This window comes from Erinaceus europaeus, chromosome 3 (genome assembly GCF_950295315.1).
Source record: "Erinaceus europaeus chromosome 3, mEriEur2.1, whole genome shotgun sequence".
Lineage (NCBI taxonomy): Eukaryota > Metazoa > Chordata > Mammalia > Eulipotyphla > Erinaceidae > Erinaceus > Erinaceus europaeus.
Genome location: NC_080164.1, coordinates 21,177,399 through 21,196,993, shown reverse-complemented (window position 1 = coordinate 21,196,993; position 19,595 = coordinate 21,177,399). Strand labels below are relative to the sequence as shown.

The 19,595-nt window shown below is 46.7% G+C and overlaps 1 protein-coding gene across 1 annotated transcript in view; it reads left to right on the top strand.

Moving 5' to 3' along the window:
- Nucleotides 1-5,834: 5,834 nt before the first annotated feature.
- The window catches only part of CAPN13 (calpain 13), a 79,134-nt gene continuing 65,373 nt past the window's right edge, over nucleotides 5,835-19,595 (top strand). The window contains exons 1-2 of the mRNA XM_060186819.1: nucleotides 5,835-5,958; nucleotides 6,931-7,100. The gene's annotated coding sequence lies outside the window, so the exon portion shown is untranslated. The remainder of the gene's footprint in view (nucleotides 5,959-6,930; nucleotides 7,101-19,595) is intronic.

Sequence of the window (19,595 nt, the reverse complement as noted above, 5' to 3'; positions counted from 1 at the left end):
CTTGCATGCAAGTTATATGTGCTGCCATTGAGCAAGATCCATGGCCCTACCTTCATCCTCTTTTTTTTTGTTTTTTTGAGTATTGTGAGCAATGCTGGCATGTTCATGGGAGCATAAGCATTTATTTGAATCACTGCTTTCAGTTATTTGGGGATATAGACCCAGAGTGGCCTTCTAGAGCATACAGAAATTATATATTTAATCTTTCATTTTTTATTTATAAAATGGAAGTATTTACAAGATTATAGGATAAGAGGGATACGTTTCCACACAGTGACCACCCCCAGAGCTCCATATCCCATCCCCTCCCTTGATAGCTTTCCTATTCTTTAACCCTCTGGGAGTATGGACCAAGGATCATTTTGGAGGGCAGAAGGTAGAAGGTCTGTCTTCTGTAATTGCTTCTCCACTGAACATGGGCATTGACAGGTCAATCCATATTCCCAGCCTGCCTCTCTCTTTCCCTAGTGGGCAGGAATCTGAGGAAGCAAGACTCCAAGACACATGATGGGGTCCTCTGTCAAGTAAGTCCAGTTGGCATCATGGTATCATCAGGAACCTGGTGGCTAAAAAAGTGCTAAGATACAAAGCAGAACAACTTGTTGACTACTCATGAACCTAAAGGCAGGAATATTGCAGATATTCATTTTGGGAAAAGCTAGTAGGTCTGGTTTAGGTATATTTCAGAGGGCCCATGACTTTACTATTTTTTTTTACTTTTTTTAATTTATAAAAAGGAAACATTGACAAAACTATAGGATAAGAGGGGTACAACTCCACACAATTCCCACCCCCGGAACTCTGCACTTCATTCCCTCTCCTGATAGTTTTCCTATTCTTTATCCCTCTGGGAGTATGGACCCAGGGTCACCATGAGGTACAGAAGGTGGAAGGTCTGGCTTCTGTATTTGCTTCCCTGCTAAGCATGGGTGTTGACAGGTCCATCCATATTCCCAGCGTGCCTCTCTCTTTCCCTAGTGAGGTGAGGTTCTAGGGAATCAGAGCTCCAGGACACATTGGTGGGGTTGTCTGTGCAGGGAAGTCTGGTTGGCATCATGGTAGCATCTGGAACCTGGTGGCTGAAAAGAGTGTTAACATCTAAAGCCAAACAAGTTATTGACTAATCATGAACCTAAAGGCTAGAATAGCGCTGATGAAGAGTGTGTGTGTGTGTGTGTGTGTGTGGGGGGGGGTGGTCTCTGTTTTGTAGATAGCTAGTAGGCCTATTTTAGTTCTATTCCAAAGGGCCTGTGACTATATTAGTTTTTTTTTTTTTTCCCCAAGCCTGAAATCTGATATGCAGGTGGATCCAAGTTATTGTCCAGGGAGATGATGTCATGGCTGGAAAAAGAACCTGAGAGCTGCATCAGGGAAGAGAGTAGCTCCCTAAGACTTTACTAGTTTCTGCCTGAGCCTGACAGCTACTATGCAGGTAGACCCAGGTTATTGTCTGGGGATATGGTGTCATAGTTGGAAAAAGGACTAGAAACTGGATCAGGGAAGAGAGTAGCTCCCAAATACGGGGAATGTATATAAGTATTGTTAACTGTAAACCCCACCACTTTGATCTGGGGCCCATATTCAGCACAGGAGCCTATGTAACCTCTGCATCCCTGTAGGTCTGAGCTCACATTCTGTGGTCAAGGCTAGGAACATTCCAAGCGACACTAATTTTGGGACGCACTAATTTCGGGACCTCATCTTCCAACCTCCCTTCAGAGAATGGAACATTCTCTACCATTACTGATCCACATTGAGGGCAATGTCCTATAGGGGCCCACAAAGGGATCCATTATGTTGTTCCTAATGGAGATGACCAGTGACAGTGGCAAGAGGGATCTGTTAGAGGTCTAGGCCCATCATGTCTTATGGGAAGCCCAGGGTTCCCTGACTAGAGTCCCAGGTGATAGGGTGGCCTGGTAGTGACTGAAGAGTCATCATTAAAGTATGACAGTCTCCTGTCCTTAGTCAGCTTTTGTACTCCTTACTTTGTCTGACAAGGTTAGCTTTGGAGTGATTGGGGGATGTGTAATAGGAAGTAGGTGAGGAGGGTGTCTAGGTCTAAGTAGAAACGGTTTCATTACATATTTTAAGGTGTCTTTTTAGTTATTTCTACTTTCTTGCTTCATTTATTGACTTAATGCAAATTATTGTGCACTTTTGCTTTACGGTATATATATTTCCCCTAGCTTATGGATACATGTACATATACCCTATCTCATGGACCCTGGTCTATATCTAGGTTTTGAGGTTTTGTTAAGAAAGTGCACCACTTGAAATGAAGTTAAGGAGTCCTATGAGCCACGAAAGGTCTCACCAGGGTAATGAACCTGAAGAATTGACATTCCATGCCTGACGTCTCTGGACACAGTCTGAAGTGAAACATGCTGAGGTGGTAGGTACTGGTTCCATTGATTAGGTTGGGATCAACAGATGCAATATCATTTGATATGAATTGAGAGAAACATGCTGGAAGGTGAGCACCGTCTGAGAGGTTTCACGACTAGGAGATGTATGGGCTTTATAGAGAAAGGGGATGTTTCCTGCTGTCTTAGGGTTTAAGAAGGCAATATATAGTTATTACTATAACTAAATTATGCAGATAAAGACAACATTGAGTTACCACCTTGTTGGTATGCTTCTAATTCTGCTTCTAAAAACCCCTTCTGTTTCATTTGGTTTAATCCCCCCTGCTTAACACTGCATTCTATTCACATAACCACTGTATTCTATTTACATAACCACTGCAGGGCATTGGTTCAATCCCCACTGGTTCATGATGTCTTTTTGCTCTGCCCCCTCTCCTTGTCACACCCTGATTTTCACCAGTCACTTTTCTCTCCACCCTCTCTACATCACATCCTGTTCCCACCCTACTTGGCAAGTATATATAAAGACAGCATTGTGAGTTTTACTTTAGTTAGTTTTAGTTTTAGTTTAGCTCGGCATAGATTGCGCTGCGTTCTGCATGAATAAAGAGATACTGCCTACAGCTCAACCATGAGTCCCTGGTCGTCTGTCTCCCTTCAGTGAAGCTCAGCCCGATACCACCTCACCTCTATGAGAATGCCATACATCAAAAATGATAGCAGCAACAAATGCTGGAGAGGTTGTGGGGACAAAGGAACCCTCCTACACTGTTGGTGGGAATGTAAATTGATTCAGCCTCTGTGGAGAGCAGTCTGGAGAACCCTCACAAGGCTAGAAATAGACCTCCCATATGACCCAGTAATTTCTCTCCTTGAGACTCCAGAACATCCAACCAAGAAGATATGTGTAGAGCTATGTTTATAGCAGTATAATTAATAATTGCTAAAACCTGGAAGCAAACCAGGTGCCCAACAACAGATGAGTGGCTGAGAAAGCTGTGGTATATTTATGCAATGGAATACTATGCAGCTATGAGGAAAAATGAACCCACCTTCTCTAATTCATCTTGGATAGAGCTAGAAGGAATTATGTTAAGTGAGCTAAGTCAAAAAGACAAAGATGAGTGTGGGATGATCCTACTCATAAACAGAAGTTGAGAAAGAAGAACAGAAAGGGAAACTCAAAGCAAGATTTGGGGAGTTGGGCTGTAGCGGAGGGTGTTAAGCGCACATGGCACAAAACGCAAGGACTGGCGTAAGGATCCCAGTTCGAGCCCCTGGCTCCCCACCTGCAGGGGGTCACTTTGCAATCGATGAAGCATGTCTGCAGGTGTTTATCTTTCTCTCCCCCTCTCTGTCTTCCCCTCCTCTCTCCATTTCTCTCTGTCCTACCCAATAACGACGACATCAAATACCAACAACAATAATAACTATAATAAAACAAGGGCAACAAAAGGGAATAAATAAATATTAAAAAAAAAGTAGGATTTGACTGAATTTGGAGTATGGCACCAAAGTAAAAATCTCTGGGTGGAGGATGAGGGTAGATGTTCAGCTTCACTGGGGGAGGGACACAGATCTTTGGTGGTGGGAATGGTGTTAATATACACTCCTATTAACTTACAGTCTCAAAAATAATTATTGAATTAATATGAGAGGGGAAAAATGGATTGAATGTCTCAAACTTTTTGATGCATAGACCATAGGCTGAGTATATGTTCCTTCAATTTAAACACTTAAGACTTCAAATTGAATCAGATTGAATTTTAACGGTGGGCTCAGCTTGTTAATACATTTCTAATAATGACTTGTTCTTTGAAATATTGTCTCCAAAAAGCTTAGACCAGGGAGAACAGAAGCAACTGATGGTGTTACTTTATTAGATACAGCTATATATAAATAACATCAAAGGACATAAATTATGGTGAGGTCTTGTATGATACAGCAAATCCTAACAAGTTAACTTTCAAAGTTAACCCAATTGCCAAGTATCTGATCTTTTTTGAGGAACTGCCACCTTGGCTTTCATAGCAGCAAAAATATTTTTGAAATGCATATAAAACTAGTTTTAAGGATAATGTACATATCTTATGAACACTTTGGAAAATACAGACAGGACTGCAGAAGGAAATAAAAGTTACTCATCATACCACCATTCATAAATAACCACTGCTTATATCTTGAGGAGTTTCTGTCTACTTTTTTCCTATAACCTTATATTTATTTATTTATTTACTGTAGCTTTTTTTTTTTTAAGTTACTTATTATTGGATAGAGACAGAAAGAAATTGAGAGGGGAAAGGAAGACAGAGGGAGACAGAGAGACACATGCAGCCTTTACCACTAGTAAAGCTTTCCCCCTGCAGGTGGGGACCAAGGGCTTGAACCTGGATCCTTGTGCTTAACCAGGTGCGCCACCGCCTAGCCCCTATGACTTTACATTTACAGGCCTACTTTTATTGATTTTTTCCAGCAGGATTATTCAGCTAATACTCTCTAGATAATTATGTTTTTACTTCATGTGCTATTAACTCAATGGTGCTAAATGATGTTGAGCCTATAGATGACCTTGTATATAGTAAGGTTTTTTGTTTTAAATTTATTTATTCCCTTTTGTTGCCTTTGATGTCATCGTTGTTGGATAGGACAGAGAGAAATGTAGAGGGGGGAGAAGTCAGAGAGGGGGAGAGAAAGATAAACACCTGCAGACCTGCTTCACCGGGACTCCCCTGCAGGCGGGGAGCCGGGGACTTGAACTGGGATCCTTACGCCGGTCCTTGCGTTTTGCACCACGTGCACTTAATCCGCTGCGCTACCGCCCAACTCCTGTTTTTTTTTCTTTTTTCCAGCATTAATTCTTTCGTTCCATGAGCACAGGGCACCTTCCTATGTGTTTGTGGCTTCTTTGATTTCTTTCATGGTACTAACACTTTTGAGTGTGCAAATCTTTTACCTCCTTGGTTACTTCTATCCTTAAGTCTTTTTGATGCTATTCATTTCATTTCTTCTCTCTCTCTCTTTCTTTCTAGAGCAGTCACCAGGACCTCTCTCCTCCTCATTGTAAGTGAACCATGTTCCCAACCAGTTTTATTTTTCCAAAAACAAAAAGTCCATCAACGTTGAAAAAGAAAAAAAAAAGCCCCATTCTTAAGATGCTCACTGTAGAAATTACAAAATCTTCCTCACAATGCAAAGAGCTCTGTTGGAGCTCCATTCCTGAGAGACACTTGGGGTGGGTGGTATCTCTCTATGAGTCACTCATCCTGGGGATAATGTGCCCACTCCAGGTGACCGGGCTGACCCAGCCTGACCTGGGTTTGATCTCACCCAGGTTTGACCTCACTGATTCACATGATGAAATAGAGATCCTTCCAGCTGGTTCATGGGCTGAGAGTGTGGCTCACCCAAAGGAACCTTATGCAAGGATACTCTTGCTAAAAAGAATCTGTGTGGCAGCTGGGCGGTGGGACACCAGCTAAGTACATAGCACTAAACCCAAGGACCCACGCAAGGATCTGGATTTGAGTTCCTGGCTCCCCACCTGCAGGTGGGAGGAGGATGCTTCAGAAGCAGTAAAGCAGGTCTAAAGGTATCTATCTTTCTCTTTCTCTATCTTTCCTTCCTCTCTCAATTTCTCACTGTCCTATTCAATAAAACAGAAAAATGGCCAGTGGATTTGTAGTACCAGCACTGAGCCTTAGCAATAACCCTGGAAGCAGTAATAATAATAATAATTTATGTGACACCAGGGACTAAACTCAAGATCTCATGCGTATGTGCCACCACCGAAATGATCTCTCTGGACCACTTTTTTTTTTTATTTAGAGAGAGGAGAGAAACCACAGCACAGCTCCTCCATCCATGGAACTTCCCCAGTTCCAAGCATGGTGTGGCCATGTGGTGCTGGGCCTATCTCATGGTATGGCATATGAGCTTCCAGGTGAACTATCTCCTGGCGCTACTTTATTATTTTATTGATATTTTATCTATTTTATTTTCTTTTAGTTGATGACCAAGATTTGCTGGACTGAATTGGAACACAGTCTGAAATCCACTCACTGTGTAAGGATACATGGACAGACAGCTCGCAGCCCTCCACTCACTGTGTAAGGATACAGTGGACAGACAGCTCGCAGCCCTCCACTCACTGTGTAAGGATACAGTGGACAGACAGCTCGCAGCCCTCCACTCACTGTGTAAGGATACAGTGGACAGACAGCTCGCAGCCCTCCACTCACTGTGTAAGGATACAGTGGACAGACAGCTCGCAGCCCTCCACTCACTGTGTAAGGATACAGTGGACAGACAGCTCGCAGCCCTCCACTCACTGTGTAAGGATACAGTGGACAGACAGCTCGCAGCCCTCCATTTTTTTATGAGATGTGCTTTTAAAACACTTGTTAATTAATTTATTAATGTGAGAAAATGAATGAGGTTGTTGCTCTGACACTCGTGGTGCCAGGGACTGAACTTGGAACCTGCTTGTTCTTACAAGGGCAGTGCCCTTCCACTGCACAGAAGCCTTGTTGTATGTCATATTTTCAATCTAATTGGCTCCTAGGGAGAATAATGTGCAGAAGAGAGGATTCAACACTGGTCAGCTTGTAGCCAACCACTTGCCAAATGCCAGAGACCTGCTTCTGCTATGCCTCCGGGAGCCTGGGGTCAGCACTGGTGTTGGAGATGGAGACTGTCTCAAAGAGGACTTCCTGCCAGGACACAGGTGTGGAGGTGCGACATTCTTAGTAAAATGTATTCCCAAACCTCTCCTATTTCTCACTGTTTCTCTGCACCTGTATAGATATTTAAACTTTACCTGGGCACTGGGAGATATCTCAGCCTGTTAGAGCACAGGACTTGCAAGCCTAAGGCTCAGAAGGCACAGGTTCAACCCCCAGTACAACCTTTAGTCAGAGCTGAACAGTACTCTGACCTTTATCCCTTCCTCTCTCTCCATATATATGTTTGTGCATATATATATGTTTGTATATATTCTCTCAAGAGCATACACAATACATATATGCATACTCTCATTCTCTTTCATTAAAATAAATATTAAAAATGCTTACTAAAGTGTTTTGGTGAGCTGTGTCAAATGCGCCCTGTGAAGGAAAACTTTCAGAGGGAGGTGAAACATGTAGGTGGTGATTTCAGAAGAGAGACATGGTTCAGTGGGGAAGAGAAGGAGAGAACATTCTAGAAAAGAGGGAAATATCAGGTAGGGCTGAAGCTACCTGACACACTTGCTTCTCATGAAAGAAGAGTCCTATTTGCAGAATATCTTCAGCAGCAGGTCCTCTGCCCCACCACCAAGTAATGACTGATAGTTTTGAGTTATTTCTTTTAGCAGTTGTCCCTAAAGTTGTGTCTGGTGGTGGCCAGAAGAACCTCATCCTATTTATCCAGGACCCTCAACCTCGGTCACCATCCAGAGGATAAAGGACTTCAACATCCTCCTGTCCATCAAGATGGACACCCAGTCTGGGACCCCCAGTTCCTCAGCTCTCTCTTCCTCTCCTTGCTCTCTTCATACAAAGAGTCCACAGCATCACTGGGTCTGTGCCTGGAAGTCTAGAAGCCTGCAATAGGCTGTCTGTCTGTTCATCTGTCTCCAGCAGGTCTGGAAGTAGCTGGAATAAAGGGTCTTGTCCGCACAGACTCATCAGAGTTCCTGGACCTCCTCTACCCAGAGACACTCCCAAACAATAGCTAACACAGAACACTTACCTCCAAGAGACACATACACAGTACAAATAGGAAACCACGACACCACAGGGCCTGGGTGTGGCTCAGTGGGTAGAGCTCCAGCCTCACCACACACAAGGCCTTGGTTCAATTCCTGCCACCACATGTGTTCCCAGCTTTCATGGCTGTCATCCAGACATGGGTTCACATGCAGCCTCACTCTGGCATCCAGTGAGGCTCCTTCCCCTCACCAGCCCCACACAACAGTAGCGACTAATCAAGAAGTTTTTTTGGGAGTTCAGGAGGACCGGCCCCATGGTTATATACCTGATCAACTGGAAGGGGTTCATCTCCATGCATTGCAGCCTGAGAGCTGGATTCCAGTGGGCATGTTTTTCCTGGGAAGAGTTCCTCTTTCTTGGCTAAGAGCAGTGGAGGGGCTTGGGCACTGACATGTTGGAGACACAGTCGTGGCTATGGCCTTCCTCTTCTTTTTCCTTCTCCTCTTCTTCCTCTCCTCCTCCTTTTTCTCCTTCCCTCCTCCTCCTTCTCCTCCTCCTCCTCCTCTTTCATCCTGGCATCTTTCTGTAGGGGCTGGAGAAGTGACCTGTCATATCTAATGCACAAGAACCAACGCAGAGGGTCAGACAATGAAGGTAACAGATGAATTTCTAGCACTAGGTCTCAATAGCAGGGAGAGAAATACCTCATCTCCTGGAGTTAAAAGTAGTTTCTCAGAAAAATACTGTAGTCAGAAGAGCACAGAAGAGATCATGATAGATAATTACATGCTAGCAAATTAGATAATCTAGAAAATGGGTAACTTCCTAGAAACATGCTACCTACCAAGGCTGAATAATAAAGAAACAATCTAAATAGTCCAGGGGTCAGGCGGTAGGACACCTGGTTAAGCACTCACATTACAATGCGTGAGGACCTGGGTTCGAGACCCCAGTTCCCACCTGCAGGGGGAAAGCTTCACAAGTAGTGAGGCAGGGCTGTAGGTATCTCTCTGTCTCTTTCCCTCTCTGTCTCCTGCCCCCCCTCTCAATTTCTCTTTGTCTCTATCCAGTAAAATAAATAAATAAACAAAATCTAAATGGTCCAATAAGGAATATGGGGATTCAAAATTAAAAACCAAAGAGAAGCCTGGGACTAGATTATTCACTGGTGCATTCTGCCAAACATTTAAAGAAGTAATGCCAACTCTACCAAAAAGTTTACAAGAAAGGAATAGTGAACTAAGTTTATTTATTTATTATTGTTTTACCAGAACACTGCTCAGCTCTGGCTTATGGTGGTGTGGGGAACTGAACCTAGGGCTTCAGAGCTTCAGTCTTTAGAGTCTGTTTGCATAACTATTATACTGTCTCCTCAACCCTAGTGAACTCAGTTTAAAAAGTCAATATCAGGAAGCCAGTGGTGGCACATCTGTTCTAGAGGACATGTGACCAAGTGTAAGGACCCAGGTCCAAGCCTACAGTCCTCACCTTCTGAGGGTAGGGAGAGCTTCACACGTGGTGAAGTAGAGTTGCAGGTCTCATTCTCTATTTCTCCCCTTCCCTGCTCTAGTGACAGAATCCAGAAGACAAAGGGCCCTGGAAGGCAGGAAGGGACAGGCCTGGGGAGAGGCCGGAGCCTGGACATGGGCAATTCTGGGCATGAAATCTATGTGCTGCCCACTGAGCCACCTCTCTGGTCACCAGGCATCAGCCATTGCCCAGTTAGGTGGGATGAGCATCAAGGGACAGAGGAATGTGGGTAGGAATGACAGAGGACCATCATTCTTGAAACCAACCTGCAAATCCACTCTGCCCCCTGGTGGCCAAGGGCCTGACATACCACTTCAGAACCCTTCTTCAGGGTACTGGGGTCCCCAGGACTGTGGAGTAGGATGGACCTCTCTAAGCAGTGGGAAGCAGCCAGGCAGCCACAGGCTTCAGCTTGGAGGCTCACTGAATGAAGGTCTCCCCCAGCCCAGCCCTGGGGATATTTATTTATTTATTCATTCATTCATTTATCTATCTATTTTTTTATGTATAACAGTACCGCTTAGCTCTGGCTTCTGGTGATATCTGGGACCTCAGCCTCAGGCATGAAAGTCTGTTACATAAATGGCTTTTTGTCATCTCTCTGACCCCGGGAACCTTCACACACACACACACACACACACACACACACACACACACACACACACACACACACACACACAGACACACACAGACACACACACACACACACACACACACACACACAGACACACACACACACACACGTTTTTTCTTTTTTTTAATTTAATTTATTGAATTGTGGCAAACTGAGAGGAGAGGGGAGGGAGAGAGAAACCTGCATCACTGCTTCACCACTTGTGAAGCTTCCGCCTTCAGGTGGGGACCAGAGGCTTGAAGGAACCTGCATTTGTAGTTACCCCCCCCCCACAGATCTCATGCATCTTAGTTTGGAGAAAGCGGCAGGGCTCACTCTTTCTGGCACTTGCTGATGTGGAAGTGGGCCTCCCATACAGTGCAGCCCTACTCCCCTCCCAACACCCCACCCTCATCCACTCAGAGGTTCCCTTCAAGCTTCCACAGCAGCAGAAGATGGAAGAGGACGTGGGAATCCTGCCAGCAAGCTCCCCCTAGCTGCCTCCTTGTGGTGGCTGTGGCAAACCTAGCTGCTAAATTATCTCTAATAGTTTCCTTTCTTTCTTTCTTTCTTTCTTTCTTTCTTTCTTTCTTTCTTTCTTCCTTCCTTCCTTCCTTTCTTTCTTTCTTTCTTTTCATCTCCTGCAATCGATCCACCCATTTTGCATAATAAAAGTTTAGCATGATAAGCAAACGTGAAATGCGTCACCTGACTATCCTGCAACAGGGCTTCCCGTGCTTCATGGTCTAATGTGGTCAGTCCCTCCCCTGGGGTCTACGTGTGGCCCCAACAGGGACGAAAGGAGATGTGGATGGGCTTGTAAGCACCACCCAAGCCAAGTCTTCTAATGAAGGAAGTACCACCAACCCTCCCTGGAGCTGCCCTGGTGCTCCCATGTGGTGCTGGGGCTCGAACCCGTAAGTCTCGCAGTGAGGTCTACACTCTGCTGGGTGAGCTGTCTCCTGGCCTCCTACCCTCTCCTGTCTTTCTGTCCTCATCACTGACACTTCTGGGTGTGGCTGAGTCTGTTCTCTGTAAGCTGCCTCTGCATCCCCCTGAACTTGGGATGAGATTTTTTTTTCCACCAGGATTATCATGGGGGTTCAGTACCTGCATGACTCCACTGTTCCTGGTGGCCCTGTTTTCCTTTCTGTTTATATAGAGAGTGAGAGATGGAAAGGGGAGAGAGGGTATAGAGAGGGACAGGGAGAAGGAGAGACACCCGCAGCACTGCTCCTTCACTCATGAAGTTTCTCCCCTACAGGTGGTGTCAGGGGCTTGAACCCAGGTTCTCAAGCAGGGTTACGTGTGCTCTACTGGGTGTGCCACCTCATACCCTGGTATCAGCATTTTGAACTTCCTCACTGCAATCCTTTGGGATGATACCAACCTCCACAGTTTGATCTGTTATCATGTAATGCATACAAGATAGAGGAGAGGGGAGTCGGGCGGTGGCGCAGCGGGTTAAGTGCACGTGGCGCAAATCGCCAGGACCTGCGTAAGGATCCCGGTTCGAGCCCCCGGCTCCCCACCTGCAGGGGAGTCGCTTCACAGGCGGTGAAGTAGGTCTGCAGGTGTCTGTCTTTCTCTCCTCCTCTCTGTCTTCCCCTCCTCTCTCCATTTCTCTCTGTCCTATCCAACAACAATGATATTAATAGCCACAACAATGTTAAACAACAAGGGCAAAAAAAGGAAAGCAAATTAATTAATTAATTAATTAATTAAAAACAAGATAGAGGAGAGAGTGGGGCTGGGCAGTGGCGCTCCTGGCTAAGCGCACACATCACAAGATAGCGGAGAGAGAGACTAGAGCACAGGCCCAAGACAGAAGGCTTATAAGGCCTGTACTCCACCTGCTGTGTGCCCTGGCCTCCCCCCCAATCAAGGAGACCCTTAGGTGTCATCAGGCAGTTAACTCCTACAGCTCCCCCTCCCCCACAGGAGCCTCCTGCCCTCCATCCAGGACAGGCTGCTATATTCTCCCAACCACCGCTCACTGTCCCTTCTGAGAGAGTGAAACCCAGCCCCTTCCTTGTCTTTCCTCAGTTCCTAAGTCCTTCTGCATGTTTGCAGGTGCCTTGTTCCCTGCAGTCCCTCCTGGCCCTGTCTGTCACCTTTCAGTAAGAAGGAAAGGTCTAGCCCTCCCTAAGGGCCCACACCCCAGCTGACCTGAGCTGCCTGCCTCCCTGCAGTTCCTCAGAACTCAGGCAACACCATCCAGGAGGAAGTTCACATGGCATCTTGCCTGCTCACCTGTGTCATTCCCATCTCCTGGGTGTCTGCTTCCTGCTCCTTCAGTCCCGTGGTATGTGGGGCTCTCCTGCCCCCTCCATCCTATCAGAAGGCAGAGAAGGGGGCTCCTGCCAGCCCCTCCTCATGGAGGCTTCCACACCCACCCATTTCAGAGAGCATTGGTCCTTGGTTAGCGCCCATCCTCGGCTCTGCATGTGGCCACCCTAGAAGGTGCCATGGGGCACCATCACTGCTTGGGTCCCCAGGAAGCAGCCTGAGAGGGAAACATGCCCCCACGTAACACACACACTTGAGGTGAAGCAGTTTGTCTACCTTTGTTTCTAGGAGGCTTGATGAGGTAGGCTCTATCGCTGGCATCATCTTTTCACTTTTTATTTTTCTATGGATTTAACATGGGCTTGCAACACTGAACTGTGAGGGGGGTACACCCACACCTATGTATGTCAGCCACTCCCCTCACCAAAAGTTCCAGCACCCTCAAACCACAGGGATACCCCTCCCCCAACTCCCTGCCCACTCCAATACCCACCATGGTTTGTTTCCCCAGCCTCTAAGAGTCACTTTATTATTACTGTTTCCGCAAATGTGTTTCTTTTAGTGATCTACTGGTCTAATCCTCATGAGTGAAACCACTCACTAGTTGTCTTGCGTGTTCTTACTTGTCTCACTGAGCTCTGTCACCTCTAGTTTCCTCCCTTTGGCCCTAAAGACATGGCGTCACCTTTCCTGCCCGCTGACTGCTGTGTCTCCAGCCCCGCAGCGTCTCATCCTACCCTCTGTCTGTATTTTGACTGCCGTGACTGTATCAGCAGCACTTTGGAAACAGACTCGGGTTAAGTTTTAGGTCCAAATGCCACTTTTAGAAGGTGGATACTGGGCCTTTTTTTTTTTTTTTTGCTGGCTCCGGAACTCCATATCCTACCAATCCCACTGTTCATGGTGAAATCTTTATTATTTTACTTTTTTCTTTTTTAATCAGAGACAGAGTCAGACAGAGAGGAGAGACGCTATAATACTCCTTGCCCATCAGGAAGCTGCCCATGGTGCCATGTAGGTGCTGCCATGGGTGCTGGGGTCGCAAAGCCAGGTGGTGAAGTACTTGACTGAGTGCATACTTTACTTTACATGCTCAAGAACCCAGGTTCCAGCTGCTGCAGGGGGAGCCTCATGAGTGCTGAGGTAGGCCTACAGGTGTCTTCTTGTTCTTTCTCCCTATCTCCACCTCCCCTCTCAATTTCTCTCTGTCTATCAGATAGACAATAAATAAATAGAGAAAAAGATGTGACACCTGGATCAACACAGACTTGTTTTTTTACCCAGACAAAGGGGATGGCCATGGCCATGTGAGCAGGGCTGGAGGTTTGCTGTGGTGGACTGACTTGAAGGGTTTGGAGGTGATGGTGGTTGGGGGTGCTGGGACTGCTCTGTTTCTTTCTCTGGGTGCTACAAGCTTGAATGTCACTTGGGTGAAAGCTCATCAGCTGGACCCTTGGGGTCTGTGCCTTCTCGCCACGCCCTCCCCTCCCTGGGCCCTCTCCATGCTCCCCTTTCCCCATCAGTCACCCCCCCCCAGAGTTGTCTGTAGGACCCTCTGCTGAGATGAGGCTTCCCTGTGATGACACCTTCTTGTTGGTGCCCATGACAGGCACCCAGCCCTGGTTTGGGGGCCCATTGGGCATCTGGGGCTGCTGCTCTGAATTTCCTGGGGCTGACACACAGCCAGCCAGCACATGGATGGGGAAGGAAGGGGGCAGAGGGGAGTGGGCAGAGGGTAGGACAGAAGCGGTGGGAGCAGGGAGAAGTGGCAGGAGGAGCTTTTCCAGGGTGGTTGTTACAGGCAGGGCCTGGCTTACAAATGGGGGGGGGGGTTGCATAAAGAAATGCCACTGATTTTTGTACATTGATTTTGTAGCCTGATGCCTTGCTATATTGCTTAATAACTTCCAGTAGTTTTCTGCTGGATTCTTTAGGTTTTTCTATGTATACTATCATATCATCTGCAAATAGTGAAAGCTTGACTTCTTCCCTTCCAATCTGTATTCCTTTGATTTCTTTCTCTTGCCTGATTGCTATGGCAAGAACTTCCAATACTATGTTGAAGAGTAATGGTGATAGTGGACAGCCCTGTCTAGTCCCTGATCTGAGGAAGAATACTTTCATCTTCTGTCCATTGAGTATCGTTGGCTGTAAGTTTGCTATATATGGACTCCGCTATCTTGAGGAATTTCCCATATAGCTACAGGCCCTTTGAAATGTAACTAAAATATGCCTACTAGCTATTTACAAAAATGGAGGACCCCCCAACACTTCATCTGCACTATTCCAGCCTTTAGACCCATGATTGTTTGGCTTTGTATGTTAACTCTCTTTTTAGCCACCAGGTTCCAGATGCTAGCAGCATGCCAACCAGACTTCCCTGGACAGACAACCCCACTAATGTGTCCTGGAGCTCCGCTTCCCCAGAGCCCTTCCCCACTAGGGAAAGAGAGAGGCAGACTAGGAGTATGGATCAATCAGTCAATGCCCATGTGCAGTGGGGAAGCAATTACAGAAGCCAGACCTTCCACCTTCTGCAACCCACAATGATCTTGGGTCCATACTCCCAGAGGGTTAAAGAATAGGAAAGCTATCAGGAGAGGGGATGGGATATGGAGGCCTGGTGGTGGGAATTGTGCAAAGCTGTACCCCTCTTATCCTATAGTTTTGTCAATGTTTCCTTTTTATAAATAAAAAATTAAAAAATAACAAATGGGGGTTGGGGGTGTTTATGCAAATGAGCAGAGTGTGGGGATGGAGGGCTTCCCAGGGGAGGGAGACTGAGGTAGCAAGGGCTCCAGATATGCAGCAGTAGATAGTATAATGGTTATGCAAAGAGACTCTCATGGCGGCTGGGTGGTGGAGCACCTAGTTGAGTGCACATGTTATATATAATGTGCAAGGTCCAGAGTCCAAGCCCCCAGCCCCCACTTGCAAGGTGAAAGTTTCATAAGTGGTAAAACAGGGCTGCAGATGTCTCACTGTCTCTATTCCTCTCTCTCTCTCCCCCTTCCTCTGGATATCTGGCTGTGTCTATGCAATAAATAAATATAAAAATTAATTTTGGGCAGGGGTAGATAGAATAACGGTTATGCAAAGAGACTCTCATGCCTGAGGCTCCAGAGTCCCGGGTTCAGTCCCCTGCACCACCATAAACCAGAGCTGTGCAGTGCTCTAGTGTTTCTCTCTGTGTCTTTCTCTCTGCATCTCTCTCAAAAATAAAATAAATAAAATACTTAAAACATTAATTTTTAAAAAGACTTTCATGCCTGAGACCCAATTTCAATTCCTTGCACCATCAGAAGCTAAAGCTAAACAGTACAGCACTCTGGTAACAATAATAACAATAACAATAACAATAATAATAATTTAAGAAAGGCTCCAGGACCCCCAGCCTGGGGAGAGAGGGAGATTCCCCTGAGCCAGGCACTTCACTTTCCCTTCTGACTCACAGAGGCTCCTCTTTCTGTCCTCTTGTCTCTTTTCCTCCTTCCTTCCTCCCTCCCTCCCTTCTTTCTTTCATTCTTCCCTTCTCTCCCTCCTTTCCTTCCTCTCTCCCCCCTTTAATTTATTATTTATTCATTATCATCATCAGAATTATTATTATCAGAACATTGCTCAGCTCTGGCTTACGATGGTGCTGGGGATTGAACCTGGGAACTCTGAGCCTCAGGCATGAGAGTCTATTTACATCACCATTATGCTGTCTCCCCTACTCCCACCCCTTAATTGTTTTATCTGGACAGTAGTCCCATGGGAGCACCCCTGCATCTTTCCAAGATCTCTGTCTGCACACCCCTCTCCCAACGGCTTAGGTTCTTGCTCACCAGGGTGCACTGGCCCCCAGCACCCACTCACCCCTCCCTGCCGGTGGGCTATTCCTCAGCCCCTGCATCACTCCCACACGGGGAGTGGGAAGCGCCCCCACGGCAGCCCAGTGGTAAGGACACTGTCTTCCACACCCAGGGATGTGCGCATGAGAGCGGACTGCACTCGGCAGACAGGTGGCGACCCAGAGGGTTCAGTGACCCAGTGCCACAGTGATCAGTGCTCACAGAGAAGCAGCCGCACCCCAAAGGAGGGGAGGGGCCCCCACCTGCAGACCTGGGGCTGGTCCAGCTGGAAGGTGATATTCAGTGTCAGTGTTCAGCCAGGTCAAAGTCCCAGCTCGAATTCTCTGGAAAACACAAATGCCAGGGAGGTGGCTTCCACAGAACTGATGTGAATAGTGGGAAGCTCTCCTAAGAGCCCTGGAAACAGGCAGAAGCAGCGACCAGAGCTACAAAACAACTCTCTCTGGGTGTACCTTCAGCTCCCCAAAGCCTTTCCTTAGGCCTAGTGGGCACCCACAGCCAAGCTGGGCACCCATAGCCTCCCTCAGTAGACCAAGCCCTCATCAGCCCAGCCCTCCCAGAGACCCTCAGGGCCCCGGCTCCTGCAGTGTGTGTGGGATGGGCGGGGGCGGGTGTGTAGTGTTGTTATAAAACGGGAGGTGATGGAAGAGCCGTCAGAAACCAAAACCAAGAACCCCTTGCTCCAGCTGGCTTCGTAAGTCATTGTCCTCAGACAAGGAGGGGACACAGTCTTCTCACTCTGTACCCCGTGAAAGCCACTTTCCAGCATTGTTTCCAAGGTTTGCCCTTCTGCCTTTTTTTTTTGACGTCATTTATTTTACTTAATAGAAGAGAGATAAATTGAGGGGGGGACGTAATGACAGAGAGAGAGAGAAGGACAGAGAGACACCTGCAGCCCTGTTAGACTGCTCGGAAAGCTTCTACCCTTCTTCGTGCTAGCCTTCCTTCCGAGCAGGCCTGGCAAACAGATGCCTGTTTACCTTCCCACTTGCTATATTTTATTGTTCATGTATGTATTTTTATTTATGATTAACAGTAGGCTGAAAGACTGTATGTTTACAGGGCATGGCATTCCACACCACATCCACCACCACAATTCTGGGTCCCCACCCTCCCACCTCCCTCCCAAAGATAACAGCTCTGTGTTGAGCCCTCCCAGGAGGCCACAGACTCTAATCCCAGTGTGGCACCTTCCAGAGCAGAATGGAGTACTGATGTCTCTCTCTCTTTCCATTCAGAATCAAAATTAAAATCAAAATGCTTAAATCTTCTAAAGTTGTATTTGACCTGGGAGATGGTACAGTGACAGACTTGAAAGCATGAAGTTCCAAGTTGATCCCAGCACAGCATGTGCCACTGTGATTCCATATCATCCATCTGTCTGTCTGTCTATCTATCTATCTATCTATCTGTCTATCATCTATCTATATTTCAGTCATAACAACAACAAAGGCAAAAGACAGGGCCATCAGCCCCCAGGCAGGGGGATGCCTGGGAAGGACCCCACATCAGCCTTGCCTAGAGAGCTGGGCATTTCCTGAGCTCTGAATCTTGAGCCTTGAGCTCTGAGCCCTGAGTCTTGAACCCTGAATATGTGCCCTCCTCCCCCATGGTGTGGCAGAGAATGAGAACATTCAAAGTGCTCAGAGTCTCAGAAACTTTTTGCTTGTTTGTTTGCTTGTTTCTGTGTTTTTGTTTGTTTGTTTGATTTTGTTTCACGTTCATGGGGTTCTGAGTGAAACCATCTCGTAGTTGTCTTTCATCTCTTCACTTATTCTACTAAGCATAATCACCTCCAGTTCTATCCATTTTGTCCCAAAGCACACAGTATCAGCTTCTTTTGACTGCAGACTAGTATTCCATGCAATGTATAGCCCATAAGCTCTCTATTCATTTGCTGATGAGCATCTAAGCTGCTCCCACTCTTTGTCTATTGTGAGTAATGCAGCTGTGAACATAGGGGTGCATGTGTCCCTTCAGATTGATATTTGCACGTCATTTTATTCCCAGCATCATAAGGTGTTCACTGTTCTGTGTTCATGGTGCAGGGTCTCCCAGCCCATCCCTAGGCTGCAGCCTCCCCATATGAATCAAAGGAAGAGGAGGGCAGTGTCCTGACACAGCCTTAGGGGCTGGGGAGGGGTTGCCAAGACAGCTAGCCAGAAATCAGGGTCTGGGTTCAAATCCGCCTCCAGTGTCCAGGGTGGTGGCTCAGTGGGCAAAGAGCTGCACACACAGAGAGCTTGAATACACAAATATCCAGGTTTGATCCCAACACCGAATGTGACTGAATGATACACTGGTTGGCCTCCCCACCCCCTTGTGTGTGTCTCATAAAATACAGACATGAATCTTGAGCTGCAAGGAGGCAGCACAGTGGCAGAGTGTAGGAATTTTAACCATGAGGTCCCAAGATTGATCTCCAGCACATGTCAGTGTCACTTAGACTCCTTTGCTCTCATACATAAATACACTAATCTTTTTAAAAATTTTCACTTATTTGTTTATTGCATAGAGACATAAATTGAGATGGAAGAGGAAGGTAGAGAGGTAAAGGGACAGAGAGACATCTGCAGGCTGCTTCACCTTTTGGGAAGCTCCATACTCCCCCATCCCTGCAGGTGGGGACTGAGGACTTGAACCCATGAAACAAGCACACCTTCAGCAGGTGATGGATGGCCGGTCCTTATGCACCAGGTTGCATAAGGTGTGGGCTGGCCTCCCCAGAGCTCAGCTCTTCCTCTATCCCAATCAGGGGTGCACACAATCACATCCGTCCATGTTGGTATCCACACTCCCCCTCCCGCCATGTTCTCATTCTCTGCCACACCATGGGGGAGGAGGGCACATATTCAGGGTTCAAGACTCAGGGCTCAGAGCTCAAGGCTCAAGATTCAGAGCTCAGGAAATGCCCAGCTCTCTAGGCAAGGCTGATGTGGGGTCCTTCCCAGGCATCCCCCTGCCTGGGGGCTGATGGCCCTGTCTTTTGCCTTTGTTGTTGTTATGACTGAGATATAGATAGATGATAGACAGATAGATAGATAGATAGATAGACAGACAGATGGATGATATGGAATCACAGTGGCACATGCTGTGCTGGAATCAACTTGGAACTTCATGCTTTCAAGTCTGTCACTGTACCATCTCCCAGGTCAAATACAACTTTAGAAGATTTAAGCATTTTGATTTTAATTTTGATTCTGAATGGAAAGAGAGAGAGACATCAGTACTCCATTCTGCTCTGGAAGGTGCC